At 47.1% G+C, this 27,192-nt stretch overlaps 1 protein-coding gene and 1 non-coding gene across 11 annotated transcripts in view; one reads left to right on the top strand and one right to left on the bottom strand.

The window, feature by feature from the left end:
- ZNF536 (zinc finger protein 536) overlaps window positions 1–27,192 on the bottom strand; it is a 449,091-nt gene that overhangs the window by 50,731 nt on the left and 371,168 nt on the right. The gene's annotated exons all lie outside the window — the stretch shown is intronic.
- On the top strand, window positions 15,000–15,071 carry TRNAY-GUA. Its single transcript has one exon. It is a non-coding gene; the product is annotated as a tRNA-Tyr (tRNA).

Raw genomic sequence — 27,192 nt, 5'->3', positions numbered from 1 at the left:
CTACTCTGTTATTTATATGCTTTCTACTTTCTAGGACATTCCTGGATTTGAGTGTCCGGTCTGCCAAGTATGGCCAAGACACGCCACTGGAAGAACTTCTGAACTTGTTTTGAATATCTTCTTTCTGCATCTTTAACACTAACATTGCCACCATCGGTATGGTATCTCAGATGAAATATTTACCCCTTCTGACTGCCTGTGGGCTTCCGTGGTGGCTCAGATGGTAAAGAATTCACCTGCAATGTAAGAGACCCAGGTTCAATCCCTGAGTCAGGAAGATCCCCTGGAGTTCATGGAAATCCAGTATTCTTGCCTAGAGAATTTCATGGATAGAGGAGCCTGGCATGCTACAGTCCATGCAGGTCTCAAAGAATCAGACACAACTGAGCAACTAACACTCACTTTCTGACTCCCTATCCTTTCACCACATGTCTGCTGGTGGTTCGCAGGCCCCCCAAACTTCAGCCCACTTCTCTTCTCCAGAATGTCTACTCTAATATGCTATGGGACTCCTCCATGGGGAGATCTCACAACATCAAACTTAGGCGTTAACCTTGATTTCTCCCTTTCCTGCCATCTAGTCCACCAAAAAGCCCTGTCAATCCTATCTAAATCCTATACTGCAGGGCCAGCCACAGACTAACTGTGAGTGAACTCCAGGAAAGGAGGCTTTGTAAAGCAGACAAGGTAAGCGAAAGGAAAGCCTTCAAAGTAGCTTCTCACTTGACGATCAGGCCATGAGCCTACCACCATCAAGTCTCCCCTGCAATTTCCATGGTTCAAGTAGAGGCCATCTAAAGCAGGCAGGCTCCCTTGAGTTAGGGAATGAGACCAAGGCCCCCAAGTACAGGGCATCTAATGAGCCTGGCATGGTAGCCTTGCATCATCTCTGCCGTGTTAGGGGTGAGCCCGGCTTTCTGCCTTGTAACAAGATGACAGGCATAGCTGTCTGGAGACAGAAGGGAAGGCCGTGAGTGTCACAGACCAGAGAGCACATGTGTGGTTGCATCCCTGCCGAGATGGCATGACACCTCCTGACTCTGGAGAACAAGCCGCAGAGCAGCTAGCTTGCTGTCCCCGTGTGCATACACGAGACCCACAGCCGCGGATGCTACGAGCAACGTTAGGGGACGGACCACAGTGCATCTCCCGGCTGGGCTGTCAACGACAGCACAGTGTGCTCCAGCGAAGGGCCAGTAAAAGACACGCCAGAGTTTTAATATTGTTTTAATGTGATTAAAAAATCCTAAATTAATTTATTTTCTTATGCTAGAAAATAGTCCGGCACTGCCATATTGCAATGTGCTCAGAAGAGCAGTCTGATAAAATTCATTAGAAAAGAATTGAATTCATCATATAAAACACAGTCATTTTATTTTAAGTAGTTCCCAATTCAGAAGGCCAGGCAATTGTTCCTTAGAGTCATACCAAGGACAGGCAGGAGAGGGATCCCAGGGTAGGTCTCTAGAACATCGTGACTTGTTGAAGCTAAGAGAACTCGCCTCATTTTTGAGCCCTTTCAAATACTGTCAGACGTGAGTGAAGGTGGAAGAGAAAAGGCCACTAAAGGCAAGAGCACATCCTTGCTAGTTGCCTTCTTTGCATGAAGCTTTAAAACACTGTTTTGCATCAAAGACTCCCCATCTTTCAAGACCCAGCTCAATGCCCTCCTGCTCCTCCCAACCTTATTTCTTCCCCACCATTTATTCTGACTTTATCATTCACTGTCTCAGATATCCATTTAACTTATATGCATATTATTGTTTCATTTCCCCGAGTAGACTGCACACTCTGGGGATGAGGGCTGATTACCTCCTAGTTTCTCCAGACGGCCGCCACTCCCTGGCTGCCAGCTCCCCGTGCCCAGCAGTGTGTCCTGCAGTGGGTATTCTTTTGCATGTGGTTATATCTAGGTGCCATTTTCCTTGAGTGCAACATGTGATAGATTCCCTCGTCCGTATACACAAACAGCATTGAGCAGAACCCTCTGAGACGATGATTCAGAAAGCTGGAGCATGGCTATCTCTGTGCACTGTGTCACTGAGCAGTCCAGAAACTACACATCACCTGTGAAACAATTGTTTTTGATTGATCTTGTAAAACGATTGATCTTGAAAAAGGAAGAAGTGAAAATTTTAATTCAAGTGAGATTTACCTAACCAGCAACTGAGTGGAGATAGAAGACCCTAGTGTCCTCTGTGAGTCTCTGACTCCCTGGATGTACGGAGCTCATTGCAGGAGCGGAGGACCCCTTCACCTGTTCATGCTGCGGAAGGCAGCTTGAGGAATTTGGCAGCAGGAAGACCCGTCTCTAACCAGTATGCAACAGTTTAAAAAAAAAAAAAGAGAGAGAGAGATTCTACCCCTGAATTCTGCTCAGGGATAAAAATGTCTATGCTCGAAGCAGTCTTTGCTCAGGACTGGAGGGTGGGCACAGCTGAACTACCTGAGAGGCTCCTGCTCCGAGCTCAGCAGGGCCTGCCCGGAGGCTGGCTCTCAAATCCGCCAGGGCCAGGTCCAGCGTTTCACTCGGAGGCTGGGCTGCCGGTTCTCACGCAGGGAAAACCAAGCACAGTCAGTACAGCAGCAGCGTGGTGACCAGTTTGAGCAGCCACCGTCCCCTGCTAGAGGAACAGGAGGCCAAGGTGTCCGCTGCCCGGGGAAGCCGAAGAGCCTTTTGGTTTTCCCTCAAAGTCATCCCCCAACCAGGGGTGGTCATGAGAAACCTCCGCGTGCAAGTGTTCCGCATTGTTTGCTATAGCAACCACACATGTTGACTTTGGTTGTTTGTTGCCACCTCAAACTCCAACGCAGCCCACTGGCTTCCAGGGGTGGCTGAGGATGAGTGAGCACGGGATGCGGGTGCTGACAGGGGCCACAGTTTGTCTTCTGAGCACGAAGGAACATTCCCGACTCTGTGACAAGCCCCCAACTTGCCTTCCTGCGAACTGGACAGCAGCCGACCACCCCCCGGGAAAGGCAGGCTCCGTGCACCTCTGGAACCTTCGCAGCCTGGGCAGCCGCCCTTGGCTCACACCTGCTGCCAGGGAGCCTGCACATCATGCCCGCTTGTTTCAGACGTGGTGTTGGCCTCAGGGAGGGGGGTTCTCGAGACATTTAATTAGTGAAGAGTTTCCTGCTCTCCAGCAGCTTGCTTGGGAGAACGGAGCTCTCAAACAGCTCCTAAAACAGGAGGAGCAATTGCCAGAGGCAGAGCTGAAGCACTTGGGAGGAGTCTGGGTTCTGAGGTCAGCGTGGGTTCTCGTCCTAAAAACTCTAACAAAAGACCCCCTGGATGGGCCAGACTGTCAAATGCTATGTACTGAGCAGGGCAGCCCTAGCTGAGTACAGAGGGTGGAGCACCGAGGGCAGGTAGGTCCCTGGAGAAAGCGAGAGCCACGTGTCCCTAAAGCGAGCCCCCCATCCAGTTCCATCACCTGTCCTGGATAGTCCACTTTCTCCGGAGAACCCGGAAACCTGGGTTTGTAAGTAAAAACCTCACAGTTTTAGAATGTTTGCAATTAATCAAAGACAAACGTGTAAATATCACACAAGCCAAACAAAACACATCTGTGAGCGGAATCCAACCCCCAGGCTACACTTTGGTTCCCGTTATCCTATGTGAGCCGTTCTGAGGGCCTCACCTTGCCCTCTAGACTCTCCGTCGGCTCTGTTTACCTCCAGGGGAAGAGCAGTGAGGAGAAGGTGGACGAGGAATGCAGGCCAGGGCAACCCACAGCAGGGGCTTTAGCCAGGAGCAGATGAGAAAGGCCCTTTCTTGGACCTTTCCTAGACCCACTGAATCAGAATCTGCATAGTCATAGATGCATGGCTACTGGTTTGCACATTAGACTTAGAGGAGCATTTAAGAGTCAGACACAACTGAGCCACTGAACTGAATTGAACTGAACTGAAGTAAGAGAAATGGGTTGACACTATGAAACCCTCTCCTTTTCCAGAAGATGCAGAAACCCAAGCATACAACCTGCCCTCTTCAATCTTTTCCAGGTACCAGACTAGGAAGATCCTCTGGAGAAAGGAATGGCTACCCATTCCAGTATTCTTGCCTGGAGAATCCCATGGACAGAGGAGCCTGGCAGGCTACAGACCATGGGTTGCAAAGCGTCAGATACGACTGAGCGAATATCACGTTCACTTTTCAGACTAGAAACAGTCACTGTAGTCAAAAGGACATGGGTGGCAGAGGAGAGGCTGCCCAGACAGGGAGTAAGGAGAGAGGGCACAGAGCACTGCCCACTGCCTTCCACCACTGCAGGACACGTCACACCATGGACAGCTGACCTCCAAGGTCACACTCCAGATAAAGGTCAAGCAGCCAGACCGATGCCACTCAGCTCAAATCTCCAGGACAGGATCCCAGGAATAATTCTCTTTGGAGATCAGCCTTCCATCGTACGAGAAGTTTCATGCTGCTGGCTCTGGGCCCTGGTGAGGCAGTCGCAACACAGGGAAGGAGGTAAGTTTCGTGGTGAGTACAGAACAATGGGGCTCATCTGCCCCTTAGAAAAGCCCTTCTCAGCATCTGCAGGGCCTCTGATGGCTGCGCCTCCATCGCGGTTTTGCTTCTCCGACTCTCCCCAAATCCCCAGGCCTTGTCAGCAGAGACACATCTATTGATAATTAGAGAATACACAGCTTTGGGGGCATTTCCCTTCCATTCACGACATTTACTGGTGTCAGTCTGAGCATAAATACAATTAGATTTGAGAGTTCTATTACAAAAGCCAATAAAGCGGGCCTCAGTAGAGATTCTAAAATTACTTAACTTTTCTTTAGAAAAATATTAAAACAGTATTATCACATCAATGAGAAGAAAAGACAGGAAGATAATAAAGTTATGTTAAACCTCCCTGTATTTACTCATGTGTGAAACAGTTATGTCTGGTCACATAATTGCAATGGTTCTGAGAAATATTTCATATTTTATAATGAACATTAAAAGAGTTTGTGGATCATTACTTTATATGAGTTCCAAAGTTATTACATAAAACCCAATAGGAATGGTTATAAATTATCGGATCCTCCGGTCTGGCCTTGGTAAACATAACATGAAGACTGAGACATTTCAGCAGACAAGATTCATGAGAAGAGGTAAAATTCTCCCTGCATTTTAAGGGGAAGAGCAGACGAGAGTACTTGTAACCAGCTCTTAACAATTTTTGTTTCTGTTTCAAAGAAATTCTATTGAACCACTAGCTTAAGCCACACACACAAAAAGCTTCCGTTAGAACAAAAAAGAACTCGCTTTCAGACCCTGCCCTCATCTTTCCATCTTTCATTATCCTATCTGTGGCCCTAAGGTCATTGCAAAATTCTTGAACTTTTCAACACAGCATGAGTTTAAAATACTGTACTTAGCAGGCTCATATGATTGCCAACAATTATTTACTTTCAAAAGGAGATCCTCTCTTTGAAATCTGAAAATACAACATCTTTGCAGAAACTGGAGAGTTGATAACATTCCGAGGAAATTTTCTTATTTTGGTCTGCAAAGAGGTTGGCAGGCAGCATTTTAATTAAAAATGGTCACTTGTGAATCACAGTTAAGAATAAAATGGGTGCTATTCTATTTACTTATGCTTATCCTCTCTTTTTTTGTTTTTAAGTCAGAGTTTTCTGTTTTGTTTAGAAATCACACCTGCCACTTTGTTTTTCTCCAGCTTCTGCTTGCTGAAAAAGTTAAGTAGCAAGAGAATAGCAGCTGGGAGAATACAGGGGCCAGAGGGGTGAAGCCAACTCTCTGAAAGGAGGTACCGCTAAGAGGTGCATCCCACCCACCTCACCCTTGAGAGATGCTGCACGTGGGGCGCCCCCTAGGGAAGCATGCGAAGACCAGTTCCATCCCTGACCTGAGAAACATGGGTGCCTCTCTCACCTGGAGCCAGAGCAATCCTACCTGCTACACTCTCAGAGGAAGGGTGTCCTGCAACGCCCTCTCGGTGTCCTGGACCCGAAACCCATGAGGGCCGCCCACCTGTTAGCTCCCCACCTAGCCCAAGGCTCCTCCCTTTATATGGAGCAGCGGTAGGTAAGGCTTTCTCAGAAAACAGATGTCTTTTGGAGAATTTAAAGCTCCGAGTTGGAGGTCAGATTCTGGCTGTACTTTGAAATATGTCTGCCTCGATCATTATGCAGTCATTCACATATATTTTAGACATCAATGTTGTCTTGAAATATTCTCAAGTTCTTGATGCTATTTATATGCTTTGATCTTTTCCTTTGCTTCTGCTCTGACAGTATGCTCTGGCTTCCCAGAGTCACTGAATGCCCACACATCATTTTAATAAATATTTGTATCAGGGAGAGGTTTGCTATTTTATCCTAAATGATTTCTCTCTGAGTTGAACAGAAACCAACATTCTTGAGAAATCTACCAACCTTTTATAACCTATGTGAACAGAGAATTTACTAGTTTCAGTATTTTTTAAGATGAAACAATGTCATGTTTTTGCCTCTTTCCATAGATAGCAAGTTTTTTACTAACAAAAGAAAGATTATAATGATGCCAACTTACAATATGGGAGGAAAAAACTCTCCTTGTTTATTTACCATGCTATTTCAGCTAAAATTATGCTATTTCAGCTAAAATCTGAGATTTTTTTATATAATCCAAGTCTGAAGGTGGAAAAAAATCAAGCAAAGTGAGAAAAAACAAACAAACATATTTTCAAGACTTAAAGAGCAACACGGAGAGAGGGTGGAAAACTGCAGAAACATTTCAGCACGTTGCATATTAAGCCAAGTTTAGGGAAATCTTCATAGAACTCTCAGAACTTCACATCATAAGCCAAACTCAGCTAATTAGAGTCAATGACTACGTTCTTACTTGAAAAGGGGGTCAGGACTCTATTCCCTAAAACTAATCTATTGATCATCTTGTCCTTGGGTGTAGATCCCTTTGAAGTATTTTTGCAATGGCCTCTAGGTGGTGCTAACACCGCATAGCTTCAGCTTTTCAGCACAATGAAAACATTAATTTGCTATGAGATAATTTTTGACGTAAATGTAAAATGGTGCCCATTCGAACTCAGTAATGAAGCATGGTGCATTTCTGCAGCTCCTAATTTGACTAGTTAAATGACTCCATTACGTGTCTAACAGACAGAAGCAAATAATTTCTGGTCAGTTGATGTTCACTTATCCGTATCATTTTGCCCTGAAAATAAAGTCTCTAATCTACAATTCCTTTGTCTTAGTTTCTTTTTTCTTTTCTTTTTTTTTTCTTTTGGTTAAGGTTATTAAAGAAAGTACACTTAAATAATTTAGATTAAACCAGCACAAACAAACAATTCAAACATCAGAGCACATGGACAAATCAAATATTTATAATAGGGGAGGCGGACAACAGCACAGCCCTCCTAAATGACTCCAACCTTTGCCCCAGCCCTAAGTCTAGGGGGTTAGGATGACTCCTGAGCCTGAAAAGAACACACGTCTGTCCTTCAAGTCCATTGTCTTTCTGTGGCCAAAAGGAGGCTGTTGTCTGTTCTCTTCCCCTTTTCACTTTGTCACATAACTTTGAGGATGTTTGGAAATTTTTCAGGAGGATCCATCTCACTGTTGCAAAAAAAATGCTGTTTTAATAAATATCAAGTGATGAATAATTTTGCCCAAAGGGGAAAAAATGGTTAATATTGAATCTTAATGTTCCTCATCTAAATGCTTTTTTCTTCCTGCTAAAAACAAGTTTAGGATTAAAGCGTATCAGTTTACACATATTGCAGGCATATTAGTGAGACACAGCTGTGTATGTCCCCCTCTTAAGAGCCATATGATTAAGTTATGGGATATCATATAATCCAAACCCTTTTTCTATTGGTCACCTTTCACAGACAAAAGCTTTTTAGTTTTAGGTCTATTAAATGACAGAATGTCCGATTCTGTAAATGTGCAAGTAATTATTATGAAGCACCTGTGTCTCTTATTTTCACTTACAAAGTCCATCTATAAATTGCTTTGGGAAAGGCACTCAGAAGCGGACACAAGACGGTGCACCCCATCGGGGGGCTGACTGAGGTGGGTGGATCGAGGTTCTGGGTCCCCGGCCTCAGGGTCTTGATGAATGGTAGAATTACAGGCACAGGCCCTCCCATCCCACAACCCCAAGGCAAGGGGATGGTGGCCCATTTCGATGGAGACATACTTGTAGGGGTGAAAAAGAAACCCCAAAGCTTCGGGGGGCCTGCCCACCTACTTTTCATTGCTGCATCTGGGCAGGATCCTCAACTAGCCTACACCACACAATCAGTTTTTTAAAAAGACTTTTGAACTAAAAAAAAAAAAAAAACCAGTATAAACGATCTTCATTTTTCCCCAAAGTAACATGCTACTTGACTCAATTAAATGCAGTTTTTAAAAACTGGCTCGAGTGTGTGTGTATACACAGCCTTTATTAAGCTTTTAAAATTTCAAATCCCTCTGTGCGTGCAAATTACCATCATTTGCATGACGAAGGATACGGGACACAGGCTGTGTGCCTTTTGACATAAAACAATGTCAAAGGACTATTGATGTCACACACCTACTTTGTTGAAATTTTTGACTGATGTTGTTTCTGCAACTTGACTCGAGCCAGTGGCCTGCCCTGGAGGGCACGGACCTCACACCTCTCCTCCCCCTGCCCAGCGGGCCCCACGATAGCCATCAGCGCCAGGCTCTTTGGTATTATGTAGGTCGAGCGGCCCTTGGGTTTACAGAAGGATTTGGCCTTTTGATTTGGTGTAGAATTTACAACCTGAGAGCGATGTTTCAGTGTGCAGATCTGGGTTGTATGTGCTGGAAAAGGAAACGAGGTCAAGCTAGGAGAGGATAGTGGATCTAAAGAGGCTTCCCCAGTCCTCAGGGTGGGGATGCGAAACCCCTCCCTGCGGCCACCCCTTCACAGGGGCACCTGCTGGTGCCAGCATCTGAAAGTCCCTGGGTGTGCGCCGTCCACGGGCAGCCCTTTAGTCTGTGTCCTGGGAACGGAGGTCTAGAAGGAAGCAGATTCATGAGGTGAGCCCACAATACGGCCTGAGATTGGAGGAGCCATGAGAGACAAAGCGCATCCATCAGGGAAACCAGCAGCACAGCTTGGGAAGGGGGAAAGGAAAACACCCATGGAAAACACATCCAGGAAGCTGACCCCGGAGGAGAGGTTTGCAAAATGACCCTTGGGAAACTTTACAACCCCTGAAAGCTGCCGTGGGAGCCAGGTTCCTCTTGTACTGGTTGTCGGGGGGAGGGCCTCAAGATATCACCCTTCCCCTAGAAGAGCTGAGGGCATCAAGAACAGTTTAACTACCAAAGGGTCAGCACTCCTTGCCCCAAATTAAAAGTCGGTGATGCTATCACCCCTAGAGAAGGGAAATATTGACTTCTAAATTGGGGGGCTTAGCAAGGTAGTGCTGGGCCTGAGTCTGCAATGCTTTTCTAAAGATGTAAGGAGACACAGAGCATAGTATGTTGAAATGAGGGGTGACGACTGCTAAGGAAAACTAAAAAAATAGAAGGCTTGCCTTCATGTCCGTAAAGGGAAGGAGAGAGCAGATGCCAGTAACAGACAAGCATTTCCCAAGGAGAGGAAAACATTTCCGAAGGAAATAGGCATCCTAGCAGAACAGGTGAGAAAGAAATTAGAGTGTCTGAAGACTGATAACTCTGGGACCAGATGGGAACCATCTTAGAATTTGTGCAAGTGGAGGTGAGGAGACAGGGGAACGATTAGCAAATACCTTTTAAAAATAACCCTGGGAAAAGGGAGAAGCAGCAGTGGACGAGAGCCCTTATGCAACACCTATATTTAATAACGACTCTGAGGGAGATCTAGGAAATTAAACACCAGTAAGCTTGACTTGAGCGGTGGGGAAGATATTGGAAACACTAATCAGGGACAAAATAGGGAAAGTTATGATTTAATTAAAGATATTCAGCATGGATTCACAAAAGGGAGATCATACGTAACAAAACTAATAGAATATTTTGAAAAAGTAACAAAAAGGAATTGAAGAGGGAAACCAGGGGTATAATTTACTGGGACTTTAAGAAAGCTTTTGATGCACTGCCTCACAAAAGGCTAATCTCCAGTGGTGGGGAGTTTGGATATGAGTGTGGTGGGGGGTGGAGAATGAATGAAGAATTGTCTGGACCGAGGGTACTTGTGAGCATTACCATGAAGAGATTAGGATAAAGGGAGGAGACTGACTGCTGGAATTTCCTGAGATCTGAATTTTTTAATTAATTTTTTTAACATAGTGCATCAGCAGGCTTGCTTAGGAAATGTGTTGAAATGTGATGAGTTTCTCCTGCAGGTGTAGTATTGGAGGGCAGGTGCCAGTTCATGCTATAAGGACAATAGTATTGGGAAGGATTTGCTAACATTTGGTGAAGACTTGACTATTCCTAAATACCATGAGACTGTTTGTGACCAACAAGGGGGCAGGCATAGCCACTAATCGCCCTGCGAATAATGAACACAAATAAAAAAGGAGGCTATGATATGACTAAGGAGACAAAGCCCGATGACCTGGACGGCTCAACACTAGCGCCCTCTGATGCCCACTGCCATACCCTCACATGCGGGCATGCACACACCTCCACTCACCAAAGCACACGTATCCACACCCACACTCACACATTACACTTTGTTTAATTGCTAAGTCAAGTCCAACTCTTTGCGACCCGATAGACTATAGTCCAACAGGCTCCTCTGTCCATGAGATTTCCCAGGCAAGAATAAAGTGGGTTGCCACTTCCTTCTCCAGGGGAATCCTCATGGGGACACTCTAACACACTCCGTGCCTTGCAAAGATGCCCACATTCACACAGCACATACCTACACACACCTTCACAAACACACTACAGACACACACACAGTTGAGAACATGCGTGCACATGCTCACACATATCCTGAGACTGTTCTGCACAAGTAGGTGGAAATGGCAGGTGTAAAAAGAAGAACTTAACTATTTTCTACTGGGAAGTATGGGGAGGCACTTTGGGGATAAAAGGCCCTCTTAGTCATATTACAGTAATAATAGATGCCTGGGGAATGAAAGGCAAAGCAGAAGACCATGAGGCACAAAAAGACCTTTGTCACTGCAAGCCAAGCCAGATCTTGGCACCTTCTCTGATGAAATATCGAGGGACACAGTACTCAGGAATGATAATGACAGAAATCCCCAAAGGGGCCCAAGCTTGCCCTCGGTGGCCGAGCTACAGACGCAGCAGCAGCAACAGCCTAAAGAAGATAGTGACCCAGATCTGGGACCTGCTGTCCTAGAACTCTGAGCAGAGCCTGGCCCAGGGAAGAACCAGGCTGGGCAAAGGCCTGGGGAACTCTCCAAAAATGTCTTAGTATTTGCCAGACAGATGCTTCTTCGTTCTTAGGAGCACAAAAATGATACTTGGGGTCAGAAAGAAGTGTATGTTTTTAGGGGAAGCTCCAGGCTACAGGGCGGTCACTGCCATCTAAGTGGGATGAGCCCACTGACGTGGAAGACTCACCTATGGGATCGGGGCTGAAATCCCCTCTCTACATATAAAGTTATGACTAGATGTAGCTATAGACGTAGGTTCTAACATGTGAGTGTTAGAACACTTTGAACCTCATTTACCTTTCCCATCATTCATTAATATTAAAATGTGACTTAAGATGGAAAGTTGCAAAGTGAAGGATACACATCCTCCTCATTAACAATAGCAAGAATATCGCCCAATGGTCATCACCCGCAATGCAAAGGGGGCAACACATTCAATCACAATTCAGATTTTAAAAAGAAAGTTTCCCTGTGACTTCCATCCCCATTTTTGTAATTCTAACCTGGATATGCCCGTGTCTTAAATCCAAGAGTTATGAATTAATACTCAGAGTCTATAAAACAGGGATGAAAATCAGAAGGAATTTTTTTTTTTTCAAGAAACACAGCAGAATTGTAACCTGTGCTGTTTTGACATCAGGGTCCCTCGGCCAACATGTCCCAGAGATAACGGACATGAACAAGCACTCATTGTCCAGATAAAACTGAAACACGGGACTGGCTTAGGACCTGTGGCTTCACCACAGGTAATGGTCATTTCTGCAGCTCTCTCCACCCTACAGGGACTTTTTCTAACTCTCATATGTTATAAGGGAAAAGATAACAAAATACTTGCCTTATAATTATCTTTAAATCTCCCAATTTTTCATTCAAAGTAAATTTAGGGACTTCTACTTTGTCTTCTAAAGCTAGAGAATCCTTCTTACACCCTGGAGCCTATTCAAGCATGGTCTAGGACAGTATCCATAGGTGCCAGCTCTTAAAGGGAGCAAAGAGTTAACAGTGGGAGACAGAAGCCCTTCCTATATGATCCCCAAGCTCCACCCCAAAGTGACTCTGAACAGACCAATGAGCTACATGTAAACTGCCTCCCACCTCCTGCTTCCACATAGCTGTTGCCCAAATGCTCTGGAAATCCCTGTGCTGCCCGTAACACCACCCCAGAGTACAATAAGGCCCTCGAAAGACAACAAAGGGTTAAAAAGTACCTGTCAGGAACGTCTCTTGAAATCAGTCATTGAGAATCATCTGTCAGTAAGACAAAATTAATTACTACATGTAAAATGAAGAAATCAATGTAAATTACACTGTAGAAAAGTTTAGGACACCTTGATTGTTAAATAATTACTGATACATGTGTGAATTTTCAACAAGCTCCAGCGGGGATGTGGCTCATGGGACTCTTTTCAAATTTTCCCAAAGTTGAGTTTAGGTCTTGGGGTGTTTCTCCCACTTCTACCTCCAGTTAGGTTTTGAGGTTTGAACAGTGCCTCAGCAAACACAGCAACTTGCAAAGTTCAGTGACATGTAGCAGTTTCCAGCACTCAAGCCTGATAAGAAGGACACCACCTTACTGGAAAGGTTAGACTCATGAGTTCAGCAGGAGAAGAAGCGCCCCCTGCCACAGGGTCCCTAAGAACTTGGCAAAGTAACTTCCCATGCTACCCAGTGCAAATTTCCATTAATTTATGCAAAGCTGGCTTTATTTACAAAATCAGATCAGTCATTTGAAATACTTTAAACATGATCATGATTTAAGACGTGACTTTTGTGCTTTGCTGAATTTGTAACACCCAATTCCATGGCATCTTGGTGCTGACAGGAAAGGGTAAAAGAAAACCCCAAAGCTGAGGCTATTGTAAATCAAAGGCCTCTGTTATGTCCCTTGGGAGGTGGCGGTGTGCCCGGCAGCCCCGCCTCTTCCATTCCAGTGTGCCTGGCAAAGAGATCCCGTCTACGAACACTTTTGATCCCCCACGGAAGGAGTCAAAGAAGGTGTCTGCCAGCTCGTCTGCCTCACCCTCAGACAAAGCCCTCTACATCATTGGCTTAAACCAGACCAGAACATTCTACAGCACAAATTCTCTTTCCAAGTGGGCTCTGATTTGCTGTCAGAGTTGAAACCCCTGCAGGCACCTGTGGTAGCCAAGACTTCCTTCAGAAACTTCAGTCCCACTGCAGGGTTATCCAGCTTTCCTCTCCTATGGGGGCTCAGGACCCTCAGATGTGAGCTTTCTTTCGTCTCCCTGAACCCCCATCCACCCCACACCTGTCAGTCTCCTCCAAACCTGTGGGCACTTCCTCCTCAATTTGCTGGTCCTGGGACTGATTCCATTATCGTGGGGACTCATCTGACAGCTGGAGGTCAAGGACAGGCTGTCAACCTCAGGGGTTGATCCAATAGAAGAACTTTCTCCCACAGAGACCCACAAACCCCATGGCTGAAATGGACCCCCGGTGTCCTCCAAGTGTACTTTGCAAAAACCAATATACAAAAATAAAAAATTTACAATATACAATTTGTAAAATTAAGGAGCTGAAGATTACTTAGGAAAGGGCCGATTTGCATTGCAAACGAACTTTCTGATTTATAGAGTCACCACGGGGTTCCTTATATGAGTCAATCTAAAATAGGATTCAGCTCATAGTGCGTCTAAAATGGGATTCAGTTGCCAAAATTCGATATACACACCATGTCCGCAACAGCCCCATCGCTACAGCCACAGGAAGAGTGAGGTACTCCAGCAGACTTGATTTTACTTTCTTCTCAAAAGGCTTTCCTGCTTGAGTATCTCCCTTCCCCTCACACTGGCCTTCCTTTGGTTTACTAATGTTACCCTTAGCCCTTGGGGATCGGAGTCCCTTTCACTCACAGCTCGGGGCTCTTTAGGGACTCCCCACCTTCAGCTAGGCACTGGGTCTTCACCACAAGGAGCTGCCCAAGTCCTCCTGCCTCGCACTATATCTGATATTTGGGGTGAAGTGATTGCCCATTTGCGGAGTATATTCAAGGCTTAAAATAAGTTAAAGAGCACAAAAATATTCTATTATTTGATGCGTTAGCTCCATTTCTAGTAATCTGCTCTAGAAAAATCATCTGAAATGTGTGAGCACAGGGGGATTAAGAGGGGCTACCTTCATGTCCAAAGACATATTATATCTATAATATTAAAAAAAAAATAGGAAACCACTTAAATATTCAAGAGGAGAAATGACCATAAAATCCCAAATAGGATATTTCATTACAACCATAAATTTGTACATATAAAGAGTTTTAATAATATGAGGAAATGTTCATATTACACGTGTATATTACATGCAAAGTCATATGTATGGTATGTTTATAGTTATGTAGAAGGCGGGCACAGGAAGAAACCCGAAAGGAAATCAACTCAAATTGTGGCAGTCTTCATGCAGTGAGAAATGGCTGGGAAACATTCTTATTTTTCAATAATCAGACAAGAAAATGGTAAAAGTTGCTCTTATTTTTAGAAAACACAAGTTTATTTCTTTTATAAAAAAAGAAAGCATATTAGGTTAAAAGCAGTGAATTAAAAATAAGCTTCAAATTAACCTGGATATTTATTGTTAAAAACTAAAATTTATATTAATGTCAAAGATCTTAGTTCACTCACATTGTAAAATCCTTTATTTGAGTTATTTTATACTTGAAATGGGGCTTCCTTGGTGGCTTAGATGGTAAAGCGTCTGCCTGTAATGCAGGAGACCCAGGTTCAATCCCTGGGTTGGGAAGATCCCCTGGAGAAGGAAATGGCAACCCACTCCAGTTCTCTTGCCTGGAAAATCCCATGGACAGAGGAGCCTGGTAGGCTACAGTCCATGGGTCACAGAGAGTCAGACACGACTGAGTGATTTTCACTTTCATACTTGAAATGGGATTCCCTGGTAAAGAATCCGCCCGCCATGCAGAATACCTGGGTTCAATCCCTGGGTTGGGAAGATTCCCCTGGAGAAGGGCATGGCAACCCTCTCCAGTATTCTTGCCTGGAGACTCCTCATGGACAGAGGAGCCTGGCGGGCTACAGTCCATGGGGTCGCAGAGTCAGACATGACTGAGCGACTAAGCACAGACTTGAAATGTCATCAAGCCCTATGTGCAGGCAGGTCCCAGCTGCCAGCGCAGAGGTAACTAACCCAGACTAAAGCTGGGACAGGAGCCGTACGTGCATGGGAACCTGTGCAGCCTCACAGGGCTGTAGGGTTTCCAGAGCGCTGCCTCTGTGCTGTTGATAGGGTCACAGTACCCGACCCGAGCAGGTAAACAACATGCCCTCAATGGTGGGGCTGTGACGGACATTATCCTGTCTCTCCCACATGACCAAGCACAAGGTCTGGTAAAAAGTAGCATCTCTACAAATGCTACACAGGAAATGAGTGTCTCTGAGCATGCCTTTTGTGCTTTTGCCCAGAATAACTACCAATCCTGCTATTTCTCTGTGTTTCCATGTGCAGGGCCTGCACAGAGATGGGGATTCAGCGAACCTCCCTACCAGGCAGGTGGGTAGCGTGGAGCAGGTGGGAATCTCTTGGGCTGAGAACAAAGACAGACTGGATTTGGATCTTGGCCCTGATTCTTCCTAGGAATAAACTCATTATGCCTCGATTTGCCAATCCTTAGAATTGGGAAAAATAATCTTATTCCCCAGGGATTTGGTTGTGCTGAATCAGGGCCAGAGATATAAGTCTTTTTTTAAAGGCTGAAACAGTGCTGATGGCCGAACAGAAAAATATATATATATGTTTTCAGTTAATTAAGATGTTATTTTATTTCTATTTCTGGCTATGGCAAAAGACTTGTATCTAATCAACTGTTCTAATGAGAATAAATAGAAAAACTGCATCAAAAAATTGTGTGTGTGTGTGTGTGTGTGTAAATTATTTTTAGGCATAAGAGGGTTATCAAAGAATCCAGGACTTGAGGGGCCCAGATTCTAGCAAGACGGGGATAGGAGAGCAGGGCCTGTTTCTGGCATGCTTTTCCCCTGCAGGTAGCTGTGAATTTACAAGTGGCAGCTGAGACACTGAGAAGCTAAGCAGAGGTTTCCAAAGGACCAAAGAGACAATCGGTAGAATCTAGGGCCTGTAAAGTTAGAAGTTACCTGGTAAACACCCAGGGCTTGCAGTTATGACCCCAGCAGGGACATGCTTAGGAGTAAGGGCAGATAGAAAATAAACACACCCGGTTTGATCTTCCCCTTGACAAAAGGCCTACTGGAAACGTAAATCTGGCCTAGAAGGCTGCAACATCGTCTATGGCTGTGCTTTCCAATATGGTGGTCAGAAGCCACAGGTGGCTTCTGAGCACTTGGGTTGTGACTTTGTCAGAACTGAGATGTACTGTGAGTATAAAATACTCACTGCATTTCCAGGACTTAGTAAAAAATCAGAAAATATAAATATTTTTATATCAGTTACATTTTCAGGTATATTTTGGACATCTAATAGTAAATAAAATATATTATTAAAACTAATCCACCAGCTTCTTTGTACTTCTTTAATGTAATTACTATAAAATTTAATATTACATATACGGCTCACATTCTCTTCTTATATGACAGTGACAATCTAGAGGCTAAAATTACCTCAAATTTTTAAATACGATGTTTGATATTCAATAAAAAATTACCAGGCACACCATGAAATAAGACCAAATGAATGCAAATAAGAATTGAAAAGTGAGACAATAGGTAATAGAAACAGACCCACACAAGATACAGCTATTAAGTTAGAGACTTGACAGACTTTGAAATAATAGTAATTAATAAATTTAAGAAAATAGATGACAAGGTGACGAATTTCAGCAGAAAATTGGAATCTATAAAAGAAATCAACTGGAAATTTTAGAATTAAAAATACACTCTGCTGTGCTGTGCCTAGTCGCTCAGTCATGTCTGACTCTTTGCAACCCCAGGCACTGCAGCCTGCCAGGCTCCTCTGTCCTTGGGGATTTTTCAGGCAAGAATACTGGTGTGGGTTGCCATGTCCTCCTCCAGGAGACCTTCCCAACCCAGGGATCGAACCCAGGTCTCTCTGAAATTAAAAGCTAGTCAGGTAGTTTTGACATACCTGAATAAAGAATTCATTAACTGGAAGAAGATTTCATTTGCAAAGTACATGTGTGCCCTGCTCTTAACCCTAAAGACATTTAAGTTTTGCACTTGCGATAGTCTGCCTTATGGCTACCTTCCAATTCCTGAGGAGTCTGCAAGATCTCCTTCCCAGAGAGTCAGAGGGCTGAGTGGTATTGGATGTCAGAACCTTAAAGGCCATCATGACAGGCGCAGGAGGCATGCTAAACGGAGCAGAGGTCTGGGTCAGGGTACAGGCCTTAGACAGAACCGGCCACACTGGACAGGAGGGTCAGGCCCTCCATCAAGTTTGGCCTTGGTATTCCCCAGAGGTCAGGAGCCACGTCAACAGGATAGCTCTGCAGCCCCACAGGGTTTTCTGACTGTAACATTCCGGGAAGAGCCTTCAGGGCTTGGATGGTCCACTTCTGGGTGGTCCACGAGGAAGTCACCGGATGTTTATGCTGTGCTGTGATGTCCTAAACAAACAGCAGAAGAGAGAAGGACAGACGGAGGAGGCTGGCCATTCTGTCCACACAGCAGTGGCCTTGCACAGGACTTCTGGAAATACCTTGCTGCTCTGTCTAACCCTCATCACAAAGAAAGACACAGCCCTCTTCAGAAGAGTAGTGTGAGAGACTACTGCTGCTGCTGCTGCTGCTGCTGCTAAGTCGCTTCAGTCGTGTCCGACTCTGTGCGACCCCATGGACTGCAGCCCACCAGGCTTCCCTGTCCCTGGGATTCTCCAGGCAAGAACACTGGAGTGGGTTGCCATTTCCTTCTCCAATGCGTGAAAGTGGAAAGTGAAAGTGAAGTCACTCAGTCATGTCTGACTCTTAGCGACCCCACGGACTGCAGCCTACCAGGCTCCTCCATCCATGGGATTTTCCGGGCAAATCCTGGAAAATCTACTACAGGCTTCATCAATTTTAGGTACAAGAAGGGTCACTGAAAGTGGACACTAATCTGCTCTCACCAAGCATCTGGAAGGAAAAAAGGGCCTAAAATTCTAGAAAAAAAGAGATTTTACTTTGGATTCTAAGAAGAGCTTCTTGATAATCAAGTGAGCAGGATGTTAAAATTTGTGTTTCTTCTGCTCTTTAAATGGATGCTCCAAAAGACTACCCATAAAACGACAGGGATTAACACTCGCTTTAACCAAAGTGAGATGCCAGCTGGCAAGGAAGTGTCCAGACTCCCAAACTAGCCCCCAACTTGAGGTTCTAGAAGGACTGACTTAGAAAAGGCAGGGATCTGTACAGTAGAGTAGCTCTTCAGGGTGAGTTGACGGTATGCCGTGGTCATCAGCCCTCCTTCCATGAGGAGGGACAATGGCTTCTTCCCCCTTCAGGCTTAGTGAATGGAGACTCAAAATGAGCCTGTCCCATGTTCTTTGGCATCAGTGGGACACAAGGTCATTGTAGGACCCAGCTTACCAAAGTCATAAGGCTGGTGGCTGCAGGGATGGCAGGCTAAGGGGAGGAGCCATGTGGGGAGTGGTTCTACTTCCAGAGGAATTGGGAACAAATGAAAAGTGTTTCTCAAGGTCCAGATGTGGGTCACTATTGAAGGGAACCCCTGCATAAATCCACAGCAAAAGACTTGGCCCCAGAGGCCACTGGAAGGACAAAACCACCTCCATAGGAAGAGACTGGATGTTCACTATGGAACGCAGTGTCTGAGAGGCTGGCACCCAGCAGAGAGACCATTCTAAAACTGTAGGTGGGGGCACCCTGAAGATGCAAGGCAGTCTGTAGAGAACTCCAAAAAACATCCAGCCCAGAGGAAAATACCTGCTGCGGCCATACAGCCAGCCCTGACTTCTCCTAGATTTCATCCTGGGTAGGTGGGGGAAAGCTAACTCCACAAAATAGGTTTAAATAAGGAGAAAGAATAATGTCATTCATTGCTTCCACCTAGCAGACTTTTCTCTTTAAGTACAGAGATGATCAAGAAATCTGCTGGTCAGTAAAGAAAGTCCGCTCCTTGCTGGAAGGACGTGCAGAATCATCACCCTTTAACAAGGAATGCATCCCAATCATTAGTTTTTATCCATAAAGAGATGAAGACCCAAGGAGGAGGGAGCCGGTTCTGAGGCATAGTGGTTCCTGGGAAGCCATCTGGTCCTGCCTCCACCAGCGAAAGATGGCGGCCCATCACGGACTCAGCAGATAGGGCCCCAACTCTCGCCTTCTCTGAGTCTCAGTGACCCAGATGATCTCATTTCCTTCATCACTAAAATGATGGTGACCAGACCCACAACTCCTATGAGGCCGGCCATCATTCTGAGCTACCCCACTGAGCAACAGTCCAAAGGCTCGAGGTACCGGAGTGCGCGAATGCACTTTAGCTGGGCTGTTCGTCTTCTCTCAGGAGCCCCTCTAGAAACTGTGGCAGCCACTGGCACCTTGCAGCTCACGTGTGGCCCACAGGAAGGCTGCACCCATCATCTGGGTTGCCCAGAGTGAGCCTGAAGCTGCCAGCTCAGTAAGCACCACATGGCAGGGAGCTGGGTTTCCAGCAGGCAGAGAGGAGGTAAGCTCTTGCTGCAGTGTCCTGCTGTGTTCGGAAACCCCATCCAAGAGGCAGCGTATGGATCTGTGTATGGATCTGCTGTCGCGTAATGAAATGGTAATGGGAGGCAGTCCGGAGCGCCTCTCCACGCAGCCACCAACGGATGCCATCCACAAGGAGGGCAGCTACTCCTCCAATCTGCCTGCTTTTTCAAGTCAACTCTCTCTTTGGAGACCAAGGACACCCTCGGCCACACCCAGGAGCTCTCATCGCCTCAGAGGACCATCTGCACTCAGACACTGCCCCCAACACTCGGGGTGCTCCTTGCTCCCAGCCGGAGCCCCTGGCAGCTGAGACCCCCATCCGCGTGGAAGGAGAGGGCGGTTTCCAGCCCAAGCAGGGGGCCATCTTGGACAGCAGTTGTACCAGTGCCCAGGGCCCTGAACTGCACACTCTCCCTCCCTTTGTTAAGATAATAATAAACACAAAGCAGCAACAACAAAAGCCAAATAAATGATAAGCTCCGAAAAGAGCGGATGGGACTGTCGTCTTTTCCAGATACCTGTTCACCACAGCAGATGCCCTGTGCCAATGCTGAACCATCTCCAATACACGCCATATGCCTGTTTCTTTACTTAGCCTTGTTTGGGATGGGAATCCTTCAGAGAATGGAAGGTCCCCGCGTGTTTGGCAAGCCAGACAAGGACACCAGCCGAATGTGCACAGGGATGCTGTGTCCCTGAATGCGCGTGCAAACACACACACACACACACACACACACACACACACACTGTGTTCTTTTCCAGACCATTTTTTAACATTGTTCATCAATTGCTTTTTTTGTGAACAATAACCAAATTAAAACAAACTCAGTGCTAAGAAAACAGAGCAAATGAAGACTGACTTAATCACTTTTGCTCGAATCATCTAAAATTTCGGCCAAGAATTCAGTCAGACACGTGCACCAGGTACAGAAACACCCACACTTAATCTGCTTGCTTCTGAGATTGGACCAGAAGGGGCTTTGGATACACGGAGATGGTGAGCTACGCTCCCAAAATGGGAATCCTGTCCCCTTTGCGGTCGGATTGTTTGAGTCCTGGCCTCATTCACACACACAGATGCACATCCACTAGCATTAGCGGAGGGAACCGCAGCTGGGACAAATACAAACCAACAGGAAATCAATGGTGTTTCATCATCACGGGCCCTGGGCTATTCCGGTTGTCAGCAGGGGATCCGCTTGTCTGCCACTGGCCCTGGTGCCTGGGAGACCCTCCTTGGCTAATGCCTTTCGGGTGTCCAAGAGGGGCCACCCTGACCGGGGGTATGGTGGAGGCTGGCTGATGCCCGTGATGGGGAGTAAGTGGCTGCCCCAGGAAATGGTCCCTCCTTTCCCCCAGGAAATGAGGAAGCTGGAAGCACGGCGAGAACCTCTCAAGGGTAATCGCTTTTCCTGACTGGTATCTTAAGCTTGTCAAGTTCTTAGCCAGAGCTTTCCTAGGCGAGTTTGGGAGAAGCATATGGTACTCGCCCAGTCCATATGACTGGCTGAGCGTCGACCACTACTGTTGATACAATATATCACTTTTTCCTCAATATTATGACAGCATTTGTCAATGAAAATTAAATTACTGTCAAACTTATCCTGCTAACTTACGGCACAACCACCAGAGAAAGCCAGCACCGCGCCTTAAGCCAATGGGACCTCATCGCTATGCTCAACCAAGACGTGGGAGAAAAAGATGTTTGAGACTCTGATGCCAGTATGGGTGGAGTGCCAAGCTGGCACGGGGATAAAATAGAATTGACCTTCCTGCAGTCTCCACTCCTGGGAAGGGGCTATGCCGGGGGGCCGGGGGGGCGGTTAGGAGCAAGGGAGTGTCAGCACGGGCACGTGAGCAAAGGACGGTGGTACTTTATGAGGGAAATACCACCACATGTTACACGCATGTGCCAGTTAAAAGGGGCGAAAAGATTACATCTCTAAAATAAAAGATCCTTGGGGTGTGTTTAAAATCTACTATTGACATACTGAAGCCATCATATGGAAACATTTAAAAGCTAGATTATGCCTGAAACTAACATCAGCTTCTTCTTTACCTTTGAACAATGTCAGTTTTCAGCTCAGTATTGAAAATGGAAGATCTTCCCTCTGTATTTCCCCACTAAGGAAGTGAATTAATTGTGAAATTTTAAGAGTTTCCAAAAATTCACCCTTAGAATCAATTATTTTTCCCTTTGATCATCTTGTTGGAAAGTGTTTGGAAGCAAAGGGCTGGCTGGCAGAACAGCGCCAGGTGATAGTTGGGGGCCGTCCAGGAATCACAGTGCTTATGACATGGGGGAGCTAGCCTTTCATTTTCAGTTCTCTCTCTGTCTCCACCTCTCTCCCCTCCCTACCACTATCCTACCCTCCACCCCATGCACTCAACTTCCCTATCTTCTGAAGAAAATACCTTGGGACTGAGACCAGCGGATCGAGCCCAACTGAGATTTTTGACTTCTTTGTTTTTTTCTCTGTGTCTTTCAAGAACAAAGTCTCACACTAATTTCAGCAAGTGGGCCCTGCAGCAACTGATTGTTACAATTAGCATTGCCAAAGCTCACTGGAAGGAGTGAACACCCATAGACGGGGGCCTGGGCAGGGCTTCTTGTTTTCAAAGAATCATGTCTTCCTGCAAGAACATTCCAGAGTAATGCCCATGGCTAATCTAGAAAGAGGAATAGAAAGATGCATCCCCAACAAGTATTAGGACATCACTGTCATCTTTTCGATCACACTAAGCAATTAACAACCAGAAAAAAAGGAAACAATTTCCAAAAAACTACCACTCACTGTTTAAATATTTCAAACAGAGGCTCATTCTCTTCTCTGTAAGGTTTCCCAAGACCTTTCACCTCCAACCCTCTCCAAGAGGGAAGCCTGTAAATGCAGAGCCCATGGGCTCCGGAACCCCCGAGGACAGGCCCCCTGGTTGTTTGGGGAGGTGGCAGTTGGGGCCATGTTTTACAAGCCCAAAGAGCCAAGGAAAGCTCCCCTTCTCACAGGGAGTCTCCAGCTATCAGCTGAGCCCTCAGTGGCTCAGAAAAGGCAATGTTCCCTCTTGAAGAGAATCGCACCCCATTATTCCTTGAGTGCTATGCCTTGTTTCCAACAATGTGGACACCCGTGCAGCTCTCAGGATACCCGGGTCGGCAATGCAGAAGGAAGCAATTTAGACAGCAGGTCTGGGGCCTTCTCCCCAGCACCCCTCATCTATGGCCACAGTGAATCACCCTCAAAACAGCCACAGTTCACTCAAGACTAGCAGTGGCATTGGGAGCAACCCACTCTTTCTTTATTAAACAAATGTGGACACAGAGGAAGCCGATGGGGCTTTAGGCTCCTTTGTCCGTGGAATTCTCCAGGCAAGAATACCAGAGTGGGTTGCCATTTTCTTCTCCAGGGGATCTTCCCAACCCAGGGATTGAACCCACATCTCTTGCATCTCCTGCATTGGCAGGTGGGTTCTTCACCTCTAGCGCCACCTGGGAACCCCCTTCTTCTTTACAGCAGGATCCAGATATTTGCAACTGGCTCTACCAAGCTGGGTAAAAGCGAACATCAAAGAACAGTCTTTTCTCTGCTGTCAAAAGCTCCAGCCTTTCACTGGAGTCATGTCCACAGACCCTGGCAGGTGGGGAAAGTCAGGTATGGAGGCTGGACCACAGGCTGCAGGATCTCAGCACAGCCGTGATAAACTCCCAGTGCCGACAGTCGGATTTCCAGCCCAAAACCATTCTCCCCAACACAAAGAGGGGCAGCCGGGCGGCGTAACAAAAGCCAGTGTGGGTGGCAAGGTGACTGCACATTTCAGCTTGAATGCTCCGGTGTGGGGCTTGCACCTGATCACCAGATGCTTCAAGCAGATGGCCAGGGAGGGGAGAGCCGGCTCCTGGTTGCTTCCGAGGGGCTCCAGGAGAACCAATCCAGAGAGCCGGCCGGGAGTGCCCGGCTGCCCAGCCCAGCCTCCACTCCAGGAGCACTTGCAGGGTGGGAGCCTGAGCCTGTGCTTCCAGGAGAGGCTTCCAAATATCCAGCAGCACACCTCAAGTGAGGAGCTCAAATGGGGAGTGATGCTCGGCCAGGCCAGCAGGAGTTCTTTTGTCCATGGAAGCTTTTAGCTTTTAGGATTTCTTCTCTGGATGGTCTTCTGGAACGGGCCAGGCTGCATCTGTTATCTGATCCAGAAGGTCTCAGTAAATGTGATTCATTTGCAGATTAATTTTTCAGCAAGTGGCTGGGTGAGCAATAAAAAGGAGCCTCCCTGTGGTGCCTAGGCCAGCCTAACCTCCTGTCCTGGGAAGGGTTGCGCTGACCTTGGCCCGGTGGCGTGTCCTGACAATGACCTAGGAGGTGCTGGAAGGCGGGAGCAGCCCTCAGATAGGAGGAGCAGGCAGGAGGGAGGAAGCCTGTGCCAAGGAGAGCTTTCTGGAGAGCTGAGGGTTTTTCAAAGCTTCCTCTCAGCCGAAGCTGCTGGCAAGGTCTGTAGGCCTGGGCTGAAAGGGAGGCTGAGCCCCACTCTTGTTCCTGCCTGAGGTCTCCTTTCTCTTCCAGGAAACCCATGTCCTTGTGTGCCCAGGCACACAGCCATGCTAGGGCAGACATGCACACACTCACACACAGCTACACGCACACACACACAGGACACATCTTTGGGAACATGGATCTTAGCTGTTTTATTTACTCATGTATCCCCCATCTAGAAAGTGCCTGAGATATACTAGGTGCTCAATAAATCTTGTTCTATGAATAAATGCATGAATACATGAATGAATGAATGACTAAGATCTTTATTAACTCCATCCCCTTGTTTGTTTTCCTCACACATGCAACCGTATTTGAAATGACTTTGTTAACATGTTTATTTACAGGCTTATGGTCCATCTCCCTTCATTTGAATATAAGTTTCATTAGAGCAGAGCCCTTGTCTATCCAGGTCTCCTCGGAATGTCCTCTTCCCGGCCCAGTGCTGGCACTAGTAAGGATGCGGTATTTGCTGAATGAACAAGTGAATGAATGAAAGAGGCCACGTTTCAATCTCTCCCACCTGCTCAGCCCAGCTTGGGTAACAGCTGTAGCCCCAGGTGTTCTCAGGCAGGCCCACTGTGGGCCTCTCACACTCTGCCTCAAGAGATGAACTTGTAAGGACAATGACCCTCCACCCCAAAGTGCATTTCCCAAATCTGCTCTTCCTCACAGCTCAGGCTGAGCCAGGCTCTGCTCTCCTCCTTGGCCCAGTTCCTTGATGTCTGCACATTAACTGGTGTTCTCTCCAGTTCTGGACTGGGGCCGGGTTGCTCAGATCTGTTGGGTCCAGGCTGAGCAGGGCCTCTGTGCTCGGGTCACTGTGAGCTCCTGCACACGGGGACCTCTCATTCCCTTTGACCTTGGCATCTGCCCACCCAGCTCTTAGCTGGTTGATGAATGGCACAAGACTGCCCGATGGACAGAGAGGAACTCCCAGCAGATTCCAGGGCATAAGCAGGGCCAAAACCTAGGAGAGCGGCCTTGTTCGCCAGCTCTGCAATCATAGGCAAGTTACTCGGTCTCTCTGAGCTTCAGCCCTTCATTTATAAAACAGAGATAATAAGGGATGCCCACTTCTTAGGACTGTTGTAACTACTGGGAAGGTAAGCCCTGTCAAGTGCTCAGCACAGTGCCTGGCACGAGCAAGCACTTGTGAGAACTGCTCACACTCACCTGGTACCTCCCTGCGCTATGCTGTACATAGTCATTCAGTCCTGTCTGACTCTTTGCAACCCCATGGACTGTAACCCACCAGGCTCCTCTGTCCATGGGGATTCTCCAGGCTGGAATACTGGAGTGGGTTGCCAAGCCCTCCTCCAGGGAATCTTCCCAACCCAGGGACTGAACCCAGGTCTCCAGCATTGCAGGCAGATTCTTTACTGTCTGAGCCACCAGGGAAGCCCAAGAATACTGGAGTGGGTAGCCTATCCTTTCTCCAGGGGATCTTCCCAACCCAGGAATCAAACTGGGGTCTTCTGCATTGCAGGCGGATTCTTTACTACCTGAGCTACCAGGGAAGCCTCCCTGTGCCAGGCACTAAACACCACGCTCAGCAGCTTCAGGGGACCCAGTCTCCTCTCTTTCTCTGATAACGACCCCTCCCACAGGTAGGTGCTCAAAGTGACTCTTGGATGGATGAGAGCTGTGTGCTGTCCAGTTCTCCATGTCCTCAGGGCAGGTGGGTGCAGTTGTGGTCTCTGAGGGTTCAAGAGTGCAGGAATGGGGGGAGGGGGCAGCACTTGGGTGAGGAGGAGGCCTCGGAGGCCCCTGGGGTGGTGGCAGAGCTTCTGGGCCAGCGCCGTAACAGGCGGCTGTGACTGGTGGCAGACCCCCCGGGCCCCAGGCTCTCCCACAAAGGCAAGGATTAGCCCTGCTGCCCTGGCCAGCGGCCAGCTCAGATCATTTCATTTGGCCTACTTAGCCTTCCCCAGGGGTGCGGGGAGGAGATGATTCATCACTGTCTGGGGCACCCTCGTGCAGAGAGCCTTCCACCCAAGGGGGGCTGTGAACCTGTCAGTCTGCGTGACATGACAGCCACAGTCCCCAGGCCCTCCATGCAGGAAGCCAAGGCAGGCAGGGTGACACTGGTTTGGGGTAGAGGTAATGATGGCCACTCAGAAAACCAGCAGTGAAGGCAGGAATTTGCACTTCCTGCAGCATATCTCAACCTCCTGGCCAGGGAGCGAGTCATGTCTATGCAATAAGACTCCCACACCACCGGCTCTCCTCCCATGCCTTCCACCTGTCTCTGACAGGGCTGCTGCGAGAGGAGCAAAGCAGAAGCCCAGTTGTCAACTCAGGTCTTGGACAGCTCAGAGCTTCCCGGAACCTGACAGCTCAAAGGATTGCAGACACCCTCCATGTGGTACACAAGGCTTGAAAGGCAGCCTTTAAGGAAGAAGGCGCTGCTACAGCCCAGAGAGGTGAAGTAACCTGTCAAAGATCACACAGCAAAATGGAGGTGGACTGGGATCCAGTTCTCTTGTCCTCCAGCCTGGAACCTTGCTACATATGTCCCTCGCTCACCTGGAATCTATCCCTAGAAGCACAGATTGGTCAGAAGAGCTTACAGGGAGTTAGGTAGGGGAGAGGCCGAGGGCACCCAGGACCTGTCTCATGGGGGCGCAGCGAGGGCCCCCATGAGGATGAAAGCCCTAGCTGATCCTCCAACACTCGCGGGCCCAACACTTCCACGAAT

The sequence above is a fragment of the Bubalus bubalis genome, chromosome 18 (assembly GCF_019923935.1).
Source record: "Bubalus bubalis isolate 160015118507 breed Murrah chromosome 18, NDDB_SH_1, whole genome shotgun sequence".
In the NCBI taxonomy this organism is placed as follows: domain Eukaryota; kingdom Metazoa; phylum Chordata; class Mammalia; order Artiodactyla; family Bovidae; genus Bubalus; species Bubalus bubalis.
Note: the sequence above shows the minus strand (reverse complement) of the source record. Positions and strands in the feature narration are given on the sequence as shown.